We start from the raw sequence: 20605 nt of genomic DNA on the forward strand, positions 1-20605 counted from the left end.
ATTGTGCCTTTTGTATTAATTTCGGATGCAATTTCTGTGTTTCATCGTCAATAAGAAGGTCCAAGGGATACAGTAAACCTGAAGTGAAGCATCGGAATCTAAAACTGGACTCACAGAAGGGGCTCAAATCGTAGAAAGTTAGAGTGTCAGTCCTCTTGTACTTAAGTCAGCATTGTGTATTTTGAATTTAATTCCGAAGCACTTTCTGTGCTTCATCGTCGAAACGAAGGTCCAAGAAACACAGTAAAGCTGAAGTGAAGCATCGGAATCTAAAACTGGACTCACAGGAGAGGTCAGATCATAGAAAGTTGGAGTGTCAGTCCTCTTGTACTTAAGTTGGCATTGTGCATTTTGTATTAAATGCGGATGCAATATCTGTGTTTTATCGTCAATAAGAAGGTCCAAGGTATGCAGTAAACCTGAAGTGAAGCATCGGAATCTTAAACTGGACTCACAGGAGCGGTTCAAATCATAGAAAGTTAGAGTGTCAGTCCTCTTGTACTTAGATCGGCATTGTGCAATTTGAATTTAATTCCGATGCAATTTCTGTGTTTCATCGTCAACAAGAAGGTCCAAGGGCTCCAGTAAACCTGATGTGAAGCATTCAAATCTAAAACTGGACTCACAGGAGAGGTTCAAATCATAGAAAGTTAGAGTGTCAGTCCTCCTGTACATAAGTCGGCATTGTGCCTTTTGAATTTAATTCCGATGCAATATCTGTGCTTCATCGTCAATAAGAAGGTCCAAGGGATACACAAAACCTGAAGTGAAGCATCGGAATCTAAAACTTGACTCACAGGAGAGGTTCAAATCATAGAAAGTTAGAGTGTCAGTCCTTTTGTACTTAAGTCGTCATTGTGCCTTTTGCATTAATTTCGGATGCAATTTCTGTGTTTCATCGTCAATAAGAAGGTCCAAGGGATACAGTAAACCTGAAGTGAAGCATCGGAATATAAAACTGGACTCACAGAAGGGGTTCAAATCGTAGAAAGTTAGAGTGTGAGTCCTCTTGTACTTAAGTCAGCATTGTGCCTTTTGAATTTAATTCCGAAGCACTTTCTGTGCTTCATCGTCGAAAGGAAGGTCCAAGAAACACAGTAAAGCTGAAGTGAAGCATCGGAATGTAAAACTGAACTCACAGGAGAGGTTCAGATCGTAGAAAGTTAGAGTGTCAGTCCTCTTGTACTTAAGTCGGCATTGTGCCTTTTGTATTAAATTCGGCTGCAATTTCTGTGTTTCATCGTCAATAAGAAAGTCCAAGGGATACAGTAAACCTGAAGTGAAGCATCGGAATCTAAAACTGGACTCACAGGAGAGGTTGTAATCATAGAAAGTTAGAGTGTCAGTCCACTTGTACTTAAGTCGGCATAGTGCCTTTTGAATTTAATTTAGATGCAATTTCTTTGCTTCATCGTCAATAAGAAGGTCATCGGGATACATTAAACGTGAAGTGAAGCATCGGAATCTAAAACTGGACTCACAGGAGAGGTTCAAATCATAGAAAGTTAGAGTGTCAGTCCTCTCGTACTTAAATCGGCATTGTGCCTTTTGAATTTAATTCCGATGGAATTTCTGTGCTTCATCGTCAATAAGAAGGTCCAAGGGATACACTAAACCTGAAATGAAGCATCGGAATCTAAAACTGGACTCACAGGAGAGGTTCAAATCATAGAAAGTTAGAGTGTCAGTCCTTTTGTACTTAAGTCGTCATTGTGAGTTTTGTATTAAATTCGGATGCAATTTCTGTGTTTCATCGTCAATAAGATGGTCCAAGGGATACAGTAAACCTGAAGTGAAGCATCGGAATCTAAAACTGGACTCACAGAAGAGGCTCAAATCCTAGAAAGTCAGAGTGTCAGTCCTCTCGTACTTAAGTCAGCATTGTGCCTTTTCATTTTAATCCCGAAGCACTTTCTGTGCTTCATCGTCGATAAGAAGGACCAAGGAACACAGTAAACCTGAAGTGAGGCATCGGAATCTAAGACTGGACTCACAGGAGAGGTCAGATCATAGAAAGTTGGAGTGTCAGTCCTCTTGTACTTAAGTTGGCATTGTGCATTTTGTATTAAATGCGGATGCAATATCTGTGTTTTATCGTCAATAAGAAGGTCCAAGGTATGCAGTAAACCTGAAGTGAACCATCGGAATCTAAAACTGGACTCACAGGAGCGGTTCAAATCATAGAAAGTTAGAGTGTCAGTCCTCTTGTACTTAGATCGGCATTGTGCCACTTGAATTTAATTCCGATGCAATTTCTGTGTTTCATCGTCAATAAGAAGGTCCAAGGGCTCCAGTAAACCTGATGTGAAGCATTGGAATCTAAAACTGGACTCACAGGAGAGGTTCAAATCATAGAAAGTTAGAGTGTCAGTCCTCCTGTACATAAGTCGGCATTGTGCCTTTTGAATTTAATTCCGAAGCAATATCTGTGCTTCATCGTCAATAAGAAGGTCCAAGGGATACACAAAACCTGAAGTGAAGCATCGGAATCTAAAACTTGACTCACAGGAGAGGTTCAAATCATAGAAAGTTAGAGTGTCAGTCCTTTTGTACTTAAGTCGACATTGTGCCTTTTGTATTAATTTCGGATGCAATTTCTGTGTTTCATCGTCAATAAGAAGGTCCAAGGGATACAGTAAACCTGAAGTGAAGCATCGGAATCTAAAACTGGACTCACAGAAGGGGTTCAAATCGTAGAAAGTTAGAGTGTCAGTCCTCTTGTACTTAAGTCAGCATTGTGCCTTTTGAATTTAATTCCGAAGCACTTTCTGTGCTTCATCGTCGAAAAGAAGGTCCAAGAAACACAGTAAAGCTGAAGTGAAGCATCGGAATCTAAAACTGAACTCACAGGAGAGGTTCAGATCGTAGAAAGTTAGAGTGTCAGTCCTCTTGGACTTAAGTCGGCATTGTGCCTTTTGTATTAAATTCGGCTGCAATTTCTGTGTTTCATCGTCAATAAGAAAGTCCAAGGGATACAGTAAACCTGAAGTGAAGCATCGGAATCTAAAACTGGACTCACAGGAGAGGTTGTAATCATAGAAAGTTAGAGTGTCAGTCCACTTGTACTTAAGTCGTCATTGTGAGTTTTGTATTAAATTCGGATGCAATTTCTGTGTTTCATCGTCAATAATTTGGTCCAAGGGATACAGTAAACCTGAAGTGAAGCATCGGAATCTAAAACTGGACTCACAGAAGAGGCTCAAATCCTAGAAAGTCAGAGTGTCAGTCCTCTCGTACTTAAGTCAGCATTGTGCCTTTTCAATTTAATCCCGAAGCACTTTCTGTGCTTCATCGTCGATAAGAAGGACCAAGGAACACAGTAAACCTGAAGTGAAGCATCGGAATCTAAAACTGGACTCACAGGAGAGGTCGGATCATAGAGAGTTGGAGTGTCAGTCCTCTTGTACTTAAGTTGGCATTGTGCATTTTGTATTAAATGCGGATGCAATATCTGTGTTTTATCGTCAATAAGAAGGTCCAAGGTATGCAGTAAACCTGAAGTGAAGCATCGGAATCTAAAACTGGACTCACAGGAGCGGTTCAAATCATAGAAAGTTAGAGTGTCAGTCCTCTTGTACTTAGATCGGCATTGTGCCATTTGAATTTAATTCCGATGCAATTTCTGTGTTTCATCGTCAACAAGAAGGTCCAAGGGCCCCAGTAAACCTGATGTGAAGCATTGGAATCTAAAACTGGACTCACAGGAGAGGTTCAAATCATAGAAATTTAGAGTGTCAGTCCTCCTGTACAGAAGTCGGCATTGTGCCTTTTGAATTTAATTCCGATGCAATATCTGTGCTTCATGGTCAATAAGAAGGTCCAAGGGATACACAAAACCTGAAGTGAGGCATCGGAATCTAAAACTTGTCTCACAGGAGAGGTTCAAAACATAGAAAGTTAGAGTGTCAGTCCTTTTGTACTTAAGTCGTCATTGTGCCTTTTGTATTAATTTCGGATGCAATTTCTGTGTTTCATCGTCAATAAGAAGGTCCAAGGGATACAGTAAACCTGAAGTGAAGCATCGGAATCTAAAACTGGACTCACAGAAGAGGATCAAATCGTAGAAAGTTAGAGTGTCAGTCCTCTTGTACTTAAGTCAGCATTGTGCCTTTTGAATTTAATTCCGAAGCACTTTCAGTGCTTCATCGTCGAAAAGAAGGTCCAAGAACAACAGTAAAGCTGAAGTGAAGATATCGGAATCTAAAACTGAACTCACAGGAGAGGTTCAGATCATAGAAAGTTAGAGAGTCAGTCCTCTTGTACTTAAGTCGGCATTGTGCCTTTTGTATTAAATTCGGCTGCAATTTCTGTGTTTCATCGTCAATAAGAAAGTCCAAGCGATACAGTAAACCTGAAGTGAAGCATCGGAATCTAAAACTGGACTCACAGGAGAGGTTGTAATCATAGAAAGTTATAGTGTCAGTCCACCTGTACTTAAGTCGGCATAGTGCCTTTTGAATTTAATTCCGATGCAATTTCTTTGCTTCATCGTCAATAAGAAGGACATAGGGATACATTAAACGTGAAGTGAAGCATCGGAATCTAAAACTGGACTCACAGGAGAGGTTCAAATCATAGAAAGTTAGTGTCAGTCCTCTCGTACTTAAATCGGCATTGTGCCTTTTGAATTTAATTCCGATGCAATTTCTGTGCTTCATCGTCAATAAGAAGGTCCAAGGGAGACACTAAACCTGAAGTGAAGCATCGGAATCTAAAACTGGACTCACAGGAGAGGTTCAAATCATAGAAAGTTAGAGTGTCAGTCCTTTTGTACTTAAGTCGTCATTGTGAGTTTTGTATTAAATTCGGATGCAATTTCTGTGTTTCATCGTCAATACGATGGTCCAAGGGATACAGTAAACCTGAAGTGAAGCATCGGAATCTAAAACTGGACTCACAGAAGAGGCTCAAATCCTAGAAAGTCAGAGTGTCAGTCCTCTCGTACTTAAGTCAGCATTGTGCCTTTTCAATTTAATCCCGAAGCACTTTCTGTGCTTCATCGTCGATAAGAAGGACCAAGGAACACAGTAAACCTGAAGTGAAGCATCGGAATCTAAAACTGGACTCACAGGAGAGGTCAGATCATAGAAAGTTGGAGTGTCAGTCCTCTTGTACTTAAGTTGGCATTGTGCATTTTGTATTAAATGCGGATGCAATATCTGTGTTTTATCGTCAAAAGAAGGTCCAAGGTATGCAGTAAACCTGAAGTGAAGCATTGGAATTTAAAACTGGACTCACAGGAGCGGTTCAAACCATAGAAAGTTAGAGTGTCAGTCCTCTTGTACTTAAGTCGGTATTGTGCCTTTTGTATTAAATTCGGATGCAATTTCTGTATTTCATCGTCAATAAGAAAGTTCAAGGGATACAGTAAACCTGAAGAGAACCATCGGAATCTAACACTCGACACACAGGAGAGGTTCACATCATAGAAAGTTAGAGTGTCAGTTCTCTTGTACTTAAGTCGGCATTGTGCCTTTTGTATTAAATTCGGCTGTAATTTCTGTGTTTCATCGTCAATAAGAAGGTCCAAGGGATACAGTAAACCTGAAGTGAAGCATCGGAATCTATAACTGGACTCACAGGAGAGGTTCAAATCATATTAAGTGAGAGTGTCACTCCTCTTGTACTTAAGTCGGCATTGTGCCTTTTGTATTAAATTCGGATGCAATTTCTGTGTTTCATCGTCAATAAGAAGGTCCAAGGGATACAGTAAACCTGAAGTGAAGCATCGGAATCTAAAACTGGACTCACAGGAGAGGTTCAATTCATAGAAAGTTAGAGGGTCAGTCCTCTTGTATTTAAGTCGGCAAAGTGCCTTTTGTATTAAATTCGGATGCAATTTCTATGTTTCATCGTCAATAAGAAGGTCCAAGGTATACAGTATACCTGAAGTGAAGCATCTGAATCTAAAACTGGACTCACAGGAGACGTTCAAATCACAGAAAGTTAGAGTGTCAGTCCTCTTGTACTTAAGTCGGCATTGTGCCTTTAGAATTTAATTCCGATGCAATTTCTGTGTTTCATCGTCAATATGAAGGTCCAAGGGATACAGTAAACCTGAAGTGAAGCTTCGGAATCTAAAACTGGACTCACAGGAGCGGTTCAAATAATAGAAAGTTGGAGTGTCAGTGCACTTGTACTTAAGTCGGCATTGTGCCTTTTGAATTTAATTCCGATGCAATTTCTGTGCTTCATCGTCAATAAGAAGGTAATAGGGATACAGTAATCCTGAAGTGAAGCATCGGAATCTAAAACTGGACTCACAGGAGGGGTTCAAATCATAGAAAGTTAGAGTGTCAGTCCTCCTGTACTTAAGTCGGCATTGTGCCTTTTGAATTTAATTCCGACGCTATTTCTGTGTTTCATCGTCAATAAGAAGGTCCAAGGGATACTGTAAACCTGAAGTGAAGCATCGGAATCTGAAACTGGACTCACAGGAGAGGTTCAATTCATAGAAAGTTAGAGTGTCAGTCCTCTTGTACTTAAGTCGGCATTGTGCCTTTAGAATTTAATTCCGATGCAATTTCTGTGTTTCATCGTCAATAAGAAGGTCCAAGGGATACAGTAAACCTGAAGTGAAGCATCGGAATCAAAAACTGGACACACAGGAGCGGTTCAAATAATAGGAAGTTGGAGTGTCAGTGCCCTCGTACTTAAGTCGGCATTGTGCCCTATGAATTTAATTCCAATGCAATTTCTGTGCTTCATCGTCAATAAGAAGGTAATAGGGATACAGTAAACCTGAAGCGAAGCATCGGAATCTAAAACTGGACTCACAGGAGGGGTTCAAATCATAGAAAGTTAGAGTGTCAGTCCTCCTGTACTTAAGACGGCATTGTGCCTTTTGAATTTAATTCCGATGCTATTTCTGTGTTTCATCGTCAATAAGAAGGTCCAAGGGATACTGTAAACCTGAAGTGACGCATCGGAATCTAAAACTGGACTTACAGGAGAGGTTCAGACCATAGAAAGTTAGAGTGTCAGTCCTCTTGTACTTAAGTCGGCATAGTGCCTTTTGTGTTAAATTCGGATGCAATTTCTATGTTCTATCGTCAATAAGAAGGTCTAAGTTATAAAGTAAACCTGAAGTGAAGCATCGGAATCTAAAACTGGTCTCACAGGAGAGGTTCAAATCATAGAAAGTTAGAGTGTCAGCCCTCTTGTACTTAAATCGGCATTGTGCCTTTTGAATTAAATTCCGATGCAATTTCTGTGCTTCATCGTCAATAAGAAGGTCCAAGGGATACAGTAAACCTGAAGTGAAGCATCGGAATCTAAAACTGGACTCACATTAGCGATTGAAATCATAGAAATTTAGAGTGTCCGTCCTCTTGTACTTAAGTCGGCATTGGGCCTTTTGTACTAAATTCGTATGCAATTTCTGTGTTTCATCGTCAATAAGAAGGTCAATGGGATACAGTAAACCTGAAGTGAAGCATCGGAATCTAAAACTGGACTCACAGGAGAGGTTCAAATCGTTGAAAGTTGGAGCGTCAGTCCTCTTGTACTTAAGACGGCATTGTGCCTTTTGAATCTAATTCCGATGCAATTTCTGTGCTTCATCGTCAATAAGGTCATAGGGATACAGTAAACCGGAAGTGAAGCATCGGAATCTAAAACTGGACTCACAGGACAGGTTCAAATCATAGAATGTTAGAGTGTCAGTCCACTTGTACTTAAGTCAGCATTGTGCCCTCGGAATTACATTCCGATGCAATTTCTGTGCTTCATCATCAATAAGAAGATCCCAGGGATACAGTAAACCTGAAGTGTTTCATCGGAATCTAAAACTGGACTCACAGGAGAGGTTCAATTCATAGAAGGTCAGAGTGTCAGTCCTCTTGTACTTAAATCGGCATTGTGCCATTTGAATTTAATTCCGATGCAATTTCTGTGTTTCATCGTCAATAAGAAGGTCCAAGGGATACAGTAAACCTGAAGTGAAGCATCGGAATCTAAAACTGGACTCACAGGAGCGGTTCAAATAATGGAAAGGTAGAGTGTCAGTCCACTTGTACTTAAGTCGGCATAGTGCCTTTTGGATTTAATTCCGATGCAATTTCTGTGCTTCATCGTCAATAAGAAGGTCATAGGAATACAGTAAACCTGACGTGAAGCATCGGAATCTAAAACTGGACTCACAGGAGAGGTTCTAATCATAGAAAGTTAGAGTGTCAGTTCTCTCGTACTTATGTCGGCATTGTGCCTTTTGAATTTAATTCCGATGCGATATCTGTGCTTCATTGTCAATAAGAAGGGCCAAGGGATACACTAAACCTGAAGTGAAGCATCGGATCTAAAACTGGACTCACAGGAGAGGTTCAAATCATAGAAAGTTAGAGTGTCAGTCCTTTTGTACTTAAGTCGTCATTGTGAGTTTTGTATTAAATTCGGATGCACTTTCTATGTTTCATCGTCAATTAGATGGTCCAAGGGATACAGTAAACCTGAAGTGAAGCATCGGAATCTAAAACTGGACTCACAGAAGAGGCTCAAATCCTAGAAAGTCAGAGTGTCAGTCCTCTCGTGCTTAAGTCAGCATTGTGCCTTTTCAATTTAATCCCGAAGCACTTTCTGTGCTTCTTCGTCGATAAGAAGGACCATGGAACACCGTAAACCTGAAGTGAAGCATCGGAATCTAAAACTGGACTCACAGGAGAGGTCAGATCATGGAAAGTTGGAGTGTCAGTCCTCTTGTACTTAAGTCGGCTTTGTGCATTTTGTATAAAATTCGGATGCAATTTCTGTGTTTTATCATCAATAAGAAGGTCCAAGGTATGCAGTAAACTTGAAGTGAAGCATCGGAATCTAAAACTGGACTCACAGGAGCGGTTCAAATCATAGAAAGTTAGAGTGTCAGTCCTCTTGTACTTAAGTCGGTATTGTGCCTTTTGTATTAAATTCGGCTGCAATATCTGTGTTTCATCGTCAATAAGAAGGTCCATGGGATACAGTAAACCAGAAGTGAAGCGTCGGAATCTAAAAATGGACTCACAGGAGAGGTACAAATCATAGAAAGTGAGAGTGTCAGTCCTCTTGTACTTAAGTCGGCATTGTGCCTTTTGTATTAAATTCGGATGCAATTTCTGTGTTTCATCGTCAATAAGAAGCCCCAAGGTATACAGTAAACCTGAAGTGAAGCATCGGAATCTAAAACTGGACTCACAGGAGAGGTTCAAATCATAGAAAGTTAGAGTGTCAGTCCTCTTGTACTTAAATCGGCATTGTGCCTTTTGTATCAAAATTCGGATGCAGTTTCTGTGTTTCATCGTGAATAAGAAAGTCCAAGGTATACAGTAAACCTGAAGTGAAGCATCGGAATCTAAAACTGGACTCACAGGAGAGGTTTAAATCATAGAAAGTTAGAGTGTCAGTCCTCCTGTACATAAGTCGGCATTGTGCCTTTTCAATTTAACTCCGATGCAATTTCTGTGTTTCATCGTCAATAAGAAGGTCCAAGGGATACAGTAAACCTGAAGTGAAGCATCGGAATCTAAAACTGGACTCACAGGAGCGGTTCAAATAATGGAAAGGTAGAGTGTCAGTCCACTTGTACTTAAGTCGGCATAGTGCCTTTTGGATTTAATTCCGATGCAATTTCTGTGCTTCATCGTCAATAAGAAGGTCATAGGGATACAGTAAACCTGACGTGAAGCATCGGAATCTAAAACTGGACTCACAGGAGAGGTTCTAATCATAGAAAGTTAGAGTGTCAGTTCTCTCGTACTTAAGTCGGCATTGTGCCTTTTGAATTTAATTCCGATGCAATATCTGTGCTTCATTGTCAATAAGAAGGTCCAAGGGATACACTAAACCTGAAGTGAAGCATCGGATCAAAAACTGGACTCACAGGAGAGGTTCAAATCATAGAAAGTTAGAGTGTCAGTCCTTTTGTACTTAAGTCGTCATTGTGAGTTTTGTATTAAATTCGGATGCACTTTCTATGTTTCATCGTCAATTAGATGGTCCAAGGGATACAGTAAACCTGAAGTGAAGCATCGGAATCTAAAACTGGACTCACAGAAGAGGCTCAAATCCTAGAAAGTCAGAGTGTCAGTCCTCTCGTGCTTAAGTCAGCATTGTGCCTTTTCAATTTAATCCCGAAGCACTTTCTGTGCTTCTTCGTCGATAAGAAGGACCATGGAACACAGTAAACCTGAAGTGAAGCATCGGAATCTAAAACTGGACTCACAGGAGAGGTCAGATCATGGAAAGTTGGAGTGTCAGTCCTCTTGTACTTAAGTCGGCTTTGTGCATTTTGTATAAAATTCGGATGCAATTTCTGTGTTTTATCATCAATAAGAAGGTCCAAGGTATGCAGTAAACTTGAAGTGAAGCATCGGAATCTAAAACTGGACTCACAGGAGCGGTTCAAATCATAGAAAGTTAGAGTGTCAGTCCTCTTGTACTTAAGTCGGTATTGTGCCTTTTGTATTAAATTCGGCTGCAATATCTGTGTTTCATCGTCAATAAGAAGGTCCATGGGATACAGTAAACCAGAAGTGAAGCGTCGGAATCTAAAAATGGACTCACAGGAGAGGTACAAATCATAGAAAGTGAGAGTGTCAGTCCTCTTGTACTTAAGTCGGCATTGTGCCTTTTGTATTAAATTCGGATGCAATTTCTGTGTTTCATCGTCAATAAGGAGGTCCAAGGGATACAGTAAACCTGAAGTGAAGCATCGGAATCTAAAACTGGACTCGCAGGAGAGGTTCAAATCATAGAAAGTTAGAGGGTCAGTCCTCTTGTATTTAAGTCGGCAATGTGCCTTTTGTAATAAATTCGGATGCAATTTCAACGTTTCATCGTCAATAAGAAGCCCCAAGGTATACAGTAAACCTGAAGTGAAGCATCGGAATCTAAAACTGAACTCACAGGAGAGGTTCAAATCATAGAAAGTTAGAGTGTCAGTCCTCTTGTACTTAAATCGGCATTGTGCCTTTTGTATCAAAATTCGGATGCAGTTTCTGTGTTTCATCGTGAATAAGAAAGTCCAAGGTATACAGTAAACCTGAAGTGAAGCATCGGAATCTAAAACTGGACTCACAGGAGAGGTTTAAATCATAGAAAGTTAGAGTGTCAGTCCTCCTGTACATAAGTCGGCATTGTGCCTTTTCAATTTAATTCCGATGCAATTTCTGTGTTTCATCGTCAATAAGAAGGTCCAAGGGATACAGTAAACCTGAAGTGAAGCATCGGAATCTAAAACTGGACTCACAGGAGCGGTTCAAATAATGGAAAGGTAGAGTGTCAGTCCACTTGTACTTAAGTCGGCATAGTGCCTTTTGAATTTAATTCCGATGCAATTTCTGTGCTTCATCGTCAATAAGAAGGTCATAGGGATACAGTAAACCTGACGTGAAGCATCGGAATCTAAAACTGGACTCACAGGAGACGTTCTAATCATAGAAAGTTAGAGTGTCAGTCCTCTTGTACTTAAGTCGGCATTGTGCCTTTTGTATTAAATTCGGATGCAATTTCTGTGTTTCATCGTCAATAAGAAGGTCCAAGGGATACAGTAAACCGGAAGTGAAGCGTCGGAATCTAAAAATGGACTCACAGGAGAGGTTCAAATCATAGAAAGTTAGAGGGTCAGTCCTCTTGTATTTAAGTCGGCAATGTGCCTATTGTAATAAATTCGGATGCAATTTCAATGTTTCATCGTCAATAAGAAGGCCCAAGGTATACAGTAAACCTGAAGTGAAGCATCGGAATCTAAAACTGGACTCACAGGAGAGGTTCAAATCATATAAAGTTAGAGTGTCAGACCTCTTGTACTTAAATCGGCATTGTGCCTTTTGTATCAAAATTCGGATGCAGTTTCTGTGTTTCATCGTGAATAAGAAAGTCCAAGGTATACAGTAAACCTGAAGTCAAGCATCGGAATCTAAAACTGGACTCACAGGATAGGTTCAAATCATAGAAAGTTAGAGCGTCAGTCCTCTTGTACTTGAGTCGGCATTGTGCCTTTCGAATTTAATTCCGATGCAATTTCTCTGTTTCATCGTCAATAAGAAGGTAATAGGGATACAGTAAACCTGAAGTGAAGCATCGGAATCTAAAACTGGACTCACAGGAGGGGTTCAAATCATAGAAAGTTAGAGTGTCAGTCCTCCTGTACTTAAGTCGGCATTGTGTCTTTTGAATTTAATTCCGATGCTACTTCTGTGTTTCATCGTCAATAATAAGGTCCAAGTGATACTGTAAACCTGAAGTGAAGCATCGGAATCTAAAACTGGACTTACAGGAGAGGTTCAGACCATAGAAAGTTAGAGCGTCAGTCCTCTTGTACTTAAGTCGGCATAGTGCCTTTTGTATTAAATTCGGATGCAATTTCTATGTTCTATCGTCAATAAGTAGGTCTAAGTTATAAAGTAAACCTGAAGTGAAGCATCGGAATCTAAAACTGGACTCACAGAAGAGGTTCAAATCATATAAAGTTAGAGTGTCAGTCCTCTTGTACTTAAGTCGGCATTGGGCCTTTTGTATTAAATTCGAATGCAATTTCTGTGTTTCATCGTCAATAAGAAGGTCAATGGGATACAGTAAACCTGAAGTGAAGCATCGGAATCTAAAACTGGACTCACAGGAGAGGTTCAAATCATTGAAAGTTGGAGCGTCAGTCCTCTTGTCCTTAAGACGGCATTGTGCCTTTTGAATCTAATTCCGATGCAATGTCTGTGCTTCATCGTCAATAAGGTCGTAGGGATACAGTAAAAGTGAAGTGAAGCATCGGAATCTAAAACTGGACTCACAGGAGCGGTTGAAATAATGGAAAGGTAGAGTGTCAGTCCACTTGTACTTAAGTCGGCATAGTGCCTTTTGAATTTAATTCCGATGCAATTTCTGTGCTTCATCGTCAATAAGAAGGTCATAGGGATACAGTTAACCTGACTTGAATCATCGGAATCTAAAACTGGACTCACAGGAGAGGTTCTAATCATAGAAAGTTAGAGTGTCAGTCCTCTCGTACTTACGTCGGCATTGTGCCTTTTGAATTTAAATCCGATGCAATATCTGTTCTTCATCGTCAATAAGAAGGTCCAAGGGATACACTAAACCTGAAGTGAAGCATCGGAATCTAAAACTGGACTCACAGGAGAGGTTCAAATCATAGAATGTTAGAGTGTCAGTCCACTTGTACTTAAGTCAGCATTGTGCCCTCTGAATTACATTCCGATGCAATTTCTGTGCTTCATCATCAATAATAAGATCCCAGGGATACAGTAAACCTGAAGTGAATCATCGGAATCTAAAACTGGACTCACAGGAGAGGTTCAATTCATAGAAGGTCAGAATGTCAGTCCTCTTGTACTTAAATCGGCATTGTGCCATTTGAATTTAATTCCGATGCAATTTCTGTGTTTCATCGTCAATAAGAAGGTCCAAGGGCTCCAGTAAACCTGATGTGAAGCATTGGAATCTAAAACTGGACTCACAGGAGAAGTTCAAATCATAGAAAGTTAGAGTGTCAGTCCTCCTGTACATAAGTCGGCATTGTGCCTTTTGAATTTAATTCCGAAGCAATTTCTGTGTTTCATCGTCAATAAGAAGGTCCAAGGGATACAGTAAACCTGAAGTGAAGCATCGGAATCTAAAACTGGACTCACAGGAGCGGTTCAAATAATGGAAAGGTAGAGTGTCAGTCCACTTGTACTTAAGTCGGCATAGTGCCTTTTGAATTTAGTTCCGATGCAATTTCTGTGCTTCATCGTCAATAAGAAGGTCATAGGGATACAGTAAACCTGACGTGAAGCATCGGAATCTAAAACTGGACTCACAGGAGCGGTTGTAATCATAGAAAGTTAGAGTGTCAGTCCTCCTGTACATAAGTCGGCATTGTGCCTTTTGAATTTAATTCCGATGCAATTTCTGTGCTTCATCGTCAGTAAGAAGGTCCAACGGATACACTAAACCTGAAGTGAAGCATCGGAATCTAAAACTGGACTCACAGGAGAGGTTCAAATCATAGAAAGTTAGAGTGTCAGTCCTTTTGTACTTAAGTCTTCATTGTGAGTTTTGTATTAAATTCGGATGCAATTTCTGTGTTTCATCGTTAATTAGATGGTCCAAGGGATACAGTAAACATGAAGTGAAGCATCGGAATCTAAAACTGGACTCACAGAAGAGGCTCAAATCCTAGAAAGTCAGAGTGTCAGTCCTCTCGTGCTTAAGTCTGCATTGTGCCTTTTCAATTTAATCCCGAAGCACTTTCTGTGCTTCATCGTCGATAAGAAGGACCAAGGAACACAGTAAACCTGAAGTGAAGCATCGGAATCTAAAACTGGACTCACAGGAGAGGTCAGATCATAGAAAGTTGGAGTGTCAGTCCTCTTGCACTTAAGTCGGCATAGTGCATTTTGTATTAAATTCGGATGCAATTTCTGTGTTTTATCATCAATAAGAAGGTCCAAGGTATGCAGTAAACCAGAAGTGAAGCATCGGAATCTAAAACTGGACTCACAGGAGCGGTTCAAATCATAGAAAGTTAGAGCGTCAGTCCTCCTGTACATAAGTCGGCATTGTGCCTTTTCAATTTAATTCCGATGCAATTTCTGTGTTTCATCGTCAATAAGAAGGTCCAAGGGATACAGTAAACCTGAAGTGAAGCATCGGAATCTAAAACTGGACTCACAGGAGCGGTTCAAATAATGGAAAGGTAGAGTGTCAGTCCACTTGTACTTAAGTCGGCATAGTGCCTTTTGAATTTAATTCCGATGCAATTTCTGTGCTTCATCGTCAATAAGAAGGTCATTGGGATACAGTAAACCTGACGTGAAGCATCGGAATCTAAAACTGGACTCACAGGAGACGTTCTAATCATAGAAAGTTAGAGTGTCAGTCCTCTTGTACTTAAGTCGGCATTGTGCCTTTTGTATTAAATTCGGATGCAATTTCTGTGTTTCATCGTCAATAAGAAGGTCCAAGGGATACAGTAAACCAGAAGTGAAGCGTCGGAATCTAAAAATGGACTCACAGGAGAGGTTCAAATCATAGAAAGTTAGAGGGTCAGTCCTCTTGTATTTAAGTCGGCAATGTGCCTTTTGTAATAAATTCGGATGCAATTTCAATGTTTCATCGTCAATAAGAAGGCCCAAGGTATACAGTAAACCTGAAGTGAAGCATCGGAATCTAAAACTGGACTCACAGGAGAGGTTCAAATCATATAAAGTTAGAGTGTCAGACCTCTTGTACTTAAATCGGCATTGTGCCTTTTGTATCAAAATTCGGATGCAGTTTCTGTGTTTCATCGTGAATAAGAAAGTCCAAGGTATACAGTAAACCTGAAGTGAAGCATCGGAATCTAAAACTGGACTCACAGGATAGGTTCAAATCATAGAAAGTTAGAGCGTCAGTCCTCTTGTACTTGAGTCGGCATTGTGCCTTTCGAATTTAATTCCGATGCAATTTCTCTGTTTCATCGTCAATAAGAAGGTAATAGGGATACAGTAAACCTGAAGTGAAGCATCGGAATCTAAAACTGGACTCACAGGAGGGGTTCAAATCATAGAAAGTTAGAGTGTCAGTCCTCCTGTACTTAAGTCGGCATTGTGCCTTTTGAATTTAATTCCGATGCTACTTCTGTGTTTCATCGTCAATAATAAGGTCCAAGGGATACTGTAAACCTGAAGTGAAGCATCGGAATCTAAAACTGGACTTACAGGAGAGGTTCAGACCATAGAAAGTTAGAGTGTCAGTCCTCTTGTACTTAAGTCGGCATAGTGCCTTTTGTATTAAATTCGGATGCAATTTCTATGTTCTATCGTCAATAAGTAGGTCTAAGTTATAAAGTAAACCTGAAGTGAAGCATCGGAATCTAAAACTGGACTCACAGGAGAGGTTCAAATCATATAAAGTTAGAGTGTCAGTCCTCTTGTACTTAAGTCGGCATTGGGCCTTTTGTATTAAATTCGAATGCAATTTCTGTGTTTCATCGTCAATAAGAAGGTCAATGGGATACAGTAAACCTGAAGTGAAGCATCGGAATCTAAAACTGGACTCACAGGAGAGGTTCAAATCATTGAAAGTTGGAGCGTCAGTCCTCTTGTCCTTAAGACGGCATTGTGCCTTTTGAATCTAATTCCGATGCAATTTCTGTGCTTCATCGTCAATAAGGTCGTAGGGATACAGTAAACCTGAAGTGAAGCATCGGAATCTAAAACTGGACTCACAGGAGCGGTTGAAATAATGGAAAGGTAGAGTGTCAGTCCACTTGTACTTAAGTCGGCATAGTGCCTTTTGAATTTAATTCCGATGCAATTTCTGTGCTTCATCGTCAATAAGAAGGTCATAGGGTTACAGTTAACCTGACTTGAATCATCGGAATCTAAAACTGGACTCACAGGAGAGGTTCTAATCATAGAAAGTTAGAGTGTCAGTCCTCTCGTACTTAAGTCGGCATTGTGCCTTTTGAATTTAAATCCGATGCAATATCTGTTCTTCATCGTCAATAAGAAGGTCCAAGGGATACACTAAACCTGATCTGAAGCATCGGAATCTAAAACTGGACTCACAGGAGAGGTTCAAATCATAGAAAGTTAGAGTGTCAGTCCACTTGTACTTAAGTCAGCATTGTGCCCTCTGAATTACATTCCGATGCAATTTCTGTGCTTCATCATCAATAATAAGATCCCAGGGATACAGTAAACCTGAAGTGAATCATCGGAATCTAAAACTGGACTCACAGGAGAGGTTCAATTCATAGAAGGTCAGAGTGTCAGTCCTCTTGTACTTAAATCGGCATTGTGCCATTTGAATTTAATTCCGATGCAATTTCTGTGTTTCATCGTCAATAAGAAGGTCCAAGGGCTCCAGTAAACCTGATGTGAAGCATTGGAATCTAAAACTGGACTCACAGGAGAGGTTCAAATCATAGAAACTTAGAGTGTCAGTCCTCCTGTACATAAGTCGGCATTGTGCCTTTTGAATTTAATTCCGATGCAATTTCTGTGTTTCATCGTCAATAAGAAGGTCCAAGGGATACAGTAAACCTGAAGTGAAGCATCGGAATCTAAAACTGGACTCACAGGAGCGGTTCAAATAATGGAAAGGTAGAGTGTCAGTCCACTTGTACTTAAGTCGGCATAGTGCCTTTTGAATTTAGTTCCGATGCAATTTCTGTGCTTCATCGTCAATAAGAAGGTCATAGGGATAGAGTAAACCTGACGTGAAGCATCGGAATCTAAAACTGGACTCACAGGAGCGGTTGTAATCATAGAAAGTTAGAGTGTCAGTCCTCCTGTACATAAGTCGGCATTGTGCCTTTTGAATTTAATTCCGATGCAATTTCTGTGCTTCATCGTCAGTAAGAAGGTCCAACGGATACACTAAACCTGAAGTGAAGCATCGGAATCTAAAACTGGACTCACAGGAGAGGTTCAAATCATAGAAAGTTAGAGTGTCAGTCCTTTTGTACTTAAGTCTTCATTGTGAGTTTTGTATTAAATTCGGATGCAATTTCTGTGTTTCATCGTTAATTAGATGGTCCAAGGGATACAGTAAACATGAAGTGAAGCATCGGAATCTAAAACTGGACTCACAGAAGAGGCTCAAATCCTAGAAAGTCAGAGTGTCAGTCCTCTCGTGCTTAAGTCTGCATTGTGCCTTTTCAATTTAATCCCGAAGCACTTTCTGTGCTTCATCGTCGATAAGAAGGACCAAGGAACACAGTAAACCTGAAGTGAAGCATCGGAATCTAAAACTGGACTCACAGGAGAGGTCAGATCATAGAAAGTTGGAGTGTCAGTCCTCTTGCACTTAAGTCGGCATAGTGCATTTTGTATTAAATTCGGATGCAATTTCTGTGTTTTATCATCAATAAGAAGGTCCAAGGTATGCAGTAAACCAGAAGTGAAGCATCGGAATCTAAAACTGGACTCACAGGAGCGGTTCAAATCATAGAAAGTTAGAGCGTCAGTCCTCCTGTACATAAGTCGGCATTGTGCCTTTTCAATTTAATTCCGATGCAATTTCTGTGTTTCATCGTCAATAAGAAGGTCCAAGGGATACAGTAAACCTGAAGTGAAGCATCGGAATCTAAAACTGGACTCGCAGGAGCGGTTCAAATAATGGAAAGGTAGAGTGTCAGTCCACTTGTACTTAAGTCGGCATAGTGCCTTTTGAATTTAATTCCGATGCAATTTCTGTGCTTCATCGTCAATAAGAAGGTCATAGGGATACAGTAAACCTGACGTGAAGCATCGGAATCTAAAACTGGACTCACAGGAGACGTTCTAATCATAGAAAGTTAGAGTGTCAGTCCTCTTGTACTTAAGTCGGCATTGTGCCTTTTGTATTAAATTCGGATGCAATTTCTGTGTTTCATCGTCAATAAGAAGGTCCAAGGGATACAGTAAACCAGAAGTGAAGCGTCGGAATCTAAAAATGGACTCACAGGAGAGGTTCAAATCATAGAAAGTTAGAGGGTCAGTCCTCTTGTATTTAAGTCGGCAATGTGCCTTTTGTAATAAATTCGGATGCAATTTCAATGTTTCATCGTCAATAAGAAGGCCCAAGGTATACAGTAAACCTGAAGTGAAGCATCGGAATCTAAAACTGGACTCACAGGAGAGGTTCAAATCATATAAAGTTAGAGTGTCAGACCTCTTGTACTTAAATCGGCATTGTGCCTTTTGTATCAAAATTCGGATGCAGTTTCTGTGTTTCATCGTGAATAAGAAAGTCCAAGGTATACAGTAAACCTGAAGTGAAGCATCGGAATCTAAAACTGGACTCACAGGATAGGTTCAAATCATAGAAAGTTAGAGCGTCAGTCCTCTTGTACTTGAGTCGGCATTGTGCCTTTCGAATTTAATTCCGATGCAATTTCTCTGTTTCATCGTCAATAAGAAGGTAATAGGGATACAGTAAACCTGAAGTGAAGCATCGGAATCTAAAACTGGACTCACAGGAGGGGTTCAAATCATAGAAAGTTAGAGTGTCAGTCCTCCTGTACTTAAGTCGGCATTGTGCCTTTTGAATTTAATTCCGATGCTACTTCTGTGTTTCATCGTCAATAATAAGGTCCAAGGGATACTGTAAACCTGAAGTGAAGCATCGGAATCTAAAACTGGACTTACAGGAGAGGTTCAGACCATAGAAAGTTAGAGTGTCAGTCCTCTTGTACTTAAGTCGGCATAGTGCCTTTTGTATTAAATTCGGATGCAATTTCTATGTTCTATCGTCAATAAGTAGGTCTAAGTTATAAAGTAAACCTGAAGTGAAGCATCGGAATCTAATACTGGACTCACAGGAGACGTTCAAATCATATAAAGTTAGAGTGTCAGTCCTCTTGTACTTAAGTCGGCATTGGGCCTTTTGTATTAAATTCGAATGCAATTTCTGTGTTTCATCGTCAATAAGAAGGTCAATGGGATACAGTAAACCTGACGTGAAGCATCGGAATCTAAAACTGGACTCACTGGAGACGTTCTAATCATAGAAAGTTAGAGTGTCAGTCCTCTTGTACTTAAGTCGGTATTGTGCCTTTTGTATTAAATTCGGATGCAATTTCTGTATTTCATCGTCAATACGAAAGTTCAAGGGATACAGTAAACCTGAAGAGAAGCATCGGAATCTAACACTGGACTCACTGGAGAGGTTCAAATCATAGAAAGTTAGAGTGTCAGTCCTCTTGTACTTAAATCGGCATTGTGCCTTTTGTATCAAAATTCGGATGCAGTTTCTGTGTTTCATCGTGAATAAGAAAGTCCAAGGTATACAGTAAACCTGAAGTGAAGCATCGGAATCTAAAACTGGACTCACAGGAGAGGTTTAAATCATAGAAAGTTAGAGTGTCAGTCCTCCTGTACATAAGTCGGCATTGTGCCTTTTCAATTTAATTCCGATGCAATTTCTGTGTTTCATCGTCAATAAGAAGGTCCAAGGGATACAGTAAACCTGAAGTGAAGCATCGGAATCTAAAACTGGACTCACAGGAGCGGTTCAAATAATGGAAAGGTAGAGTGTCAGTCCACTTGTACTTAAGTCGGCATAGTGCCTTTTGAATTTAATTCCGATGCAATTTCTGTGCTTCATCGTCAATAAGAAGGTCATAGGGATACAGTAAACCTGACGTGAAGCATCGGAATCTAAAACTGGACTCACAGGAGACGTTCTAATCATAGAAAGTTAGAGTGTCAGTCCTCTTGTACTTAAGTCGGCATTGTGCCTTTTGTATTAAATTCGGATGCAATTTCTGTGTTTCATCGTCAATAAGAAGGTCCAAGGGATACAGTAAACCAGAAGTGAAGCGTCGGAATCTAAAAATGGACTCACAGGAGAGGTTCAAATCATAGAAAGTTAGAGGGTCAGTCCTCTTGTATTTAAGTCGGCAATGTGCCTTTTGTAATAAATTCGGATGCAATTTCAATGTTTCATCGTCAATAAGAAGGCCCAAGGTATACAGTAAACCTGAAGTGAAGCATCGGAATCTAAAACTGGACTCACAGGAGAGGTTCAAATCATATAAAGTTAGAGTGTCAGACCTCTTGTACTTAAATCGGCATTGTGCCTTTTGTATCAAAATTCGGATGCAGTTTCTGTGTTTCATCGTGAATAAGAAAGTCCAAGGTATACAGTAAACCTGAAGTGAAGCATAGGAATC

Source organism: Schistocerca serialis, chromosome 2, assembly GCF_023864345.2.
Source record: "Schistocerca serialis cubense isolate TAMUIC-IGC-003099 chromosome 2, iqSchSeri2.2, whole genome shotgun sequence".
NCBI lineage: Eukaryota > Metazoa > Arthropoda > Insecta > Orthoptera > Acrididae > Schistocerca > Schistocerca serialis.